Below are 1,408 nucleotides of genomic sequence, written 5' to 3'. Positions count from 1 at the left end.
ATCATCAAGCCATCAAGGCTAGCTCAAATGGGTATTATCTACAAGTTTGAGCGTTCTTATGCATCTCCCCTTACTTCATACTGTCTGGATGCTTTACTCTTAGCTCTAGCCCTCCATGACTATGTCCTAGTCCAGGAACTCAGGAGTCCCCCATGTCACCACACTTCAGACCAATTATCCCTTCCTCTTCTCTCTCTCATCTCCAGATCGACAAGAGTATATGGAACGTGGTTGAACTAGCTCATATCTTTATTGCTTCTTTTCCCCCTCTTCCACTCACCAGTAGACCAATGTGGTCACCAGTAATCTTACATGCCTGCTCATGTGTTCCCTTGGAGTTTCAGTCTTGGGAGAGGGGTTTGCCCTGAAGGGACTTGATTGCTTGCATTGATGGATTCCCAGCAAACAACTTACTTGTTCTTGTAGTAGCCACTTTGTGTTGTTTTTACAGTTACTGATCATATAGCACCTGGATGGGTTGATGCTGTAAGGCAACCATTGTAAAGTTCAATTCCCTACAGATGTTTATTATCCTGCACATGCACTCTCTACTCTTTCTTTTTTGTGATAACCTTGCCTAATTACTGCTGACTAAAATACAATTTCTGCTGTTCTTACAATGGATTTCATGTGCTTTGATAAGTAACTTGAATTTCAATTTAAATACAGAGTAAACAGAAGTGTTACAGTACTTGTCACATCATGAAGACTATGTATAAACAAAGATTATACACCCAGCTTTAAAAAAGATGAAAGTTAGTATCACTTCCTGTTCTGTTTTATTCAGTGTTAGCATCTCCAAAAGAGTCTGTCACTAATGAGAATCAGTGATTAGACTACCAATATCAATCATTCTGGAACTAGAATAGAACATTTTTTTATTTGCAAAGCAGCTTTCATCTTGCCTCAACTTATTCCTTCCCTTTATCCTCTTTCTTTTTTTTAAGGTCTATTTAAATAATTTCTGTCTAATTGTCTGTATAAATACAGATGCATTAGAAGGATTTTGTTTTCTAAATTGAAAAACTAATTGCTTGATTAAATTAGAAGCACTATTTAAAAGTTTATGAGACTTTGCATACTCTTGACAATAGCTATCAAATTTACATAGCACCATGTTTCTCCTAACAGGGACTCAATCATTTTATAACTTCTTTTATGTAACCTTCTTTGTTTTAACTTTCATGGTCTTTGTTGAAAATAAAATGTTGGATTTGAATAGCAGCGGTCAGCTCGAGAAGACAAAGTCAAATATTACAATGAAATGTGCAAAGATCTGGAGTCAGAAAACCAAAAGGGAAGAACATGCTCAGCATTTCTCAAACTGGGGGAACTGAAGAAAAAGTTAAGCCTTGACTTTCTTTATTGAAGGATTCTCTGGGAAAATTATTGAATGATACCAGAAAGC

At 36.5% G+C, this 1,408-nt stretch overlaps 1 protein-coding gene across 1 annotated transcript in view; it reads left to right on the top strand.

The window, feature by feature from the left end:
• DOCK3 (dedicator of cytokinesis 3) overlaps window positions 1–1,408 on the top strand; it is a 716,589-nt gene that overhangs the window by 559,839 nt on the left and 155,342 nt on the right. The window lies entirely within an intron of this gene.

The sequence above is a fragment of the Chrysochloris asiatica genome, unplaced genomic scaffold, assembly GCF_000296735.1.
Source record: "Chrysochloris asiatica unplaced genomic scaffold, ChrAsi1.0 scaffold00246, whole genome shotgun sequence".
Classification (NCBI taxonomy): Eukaryota; Metazoa; Chordata; class Mammalia; order Afrosoricida; family Chrysochloridae; genus Chrysochloris; species Chrysochloris asiatica.
The sequence above is the reverse complement of the archived record's forward strand: the minus strand, read 5'-3'. Positions and strand labels throughout refer to the sequence as shown.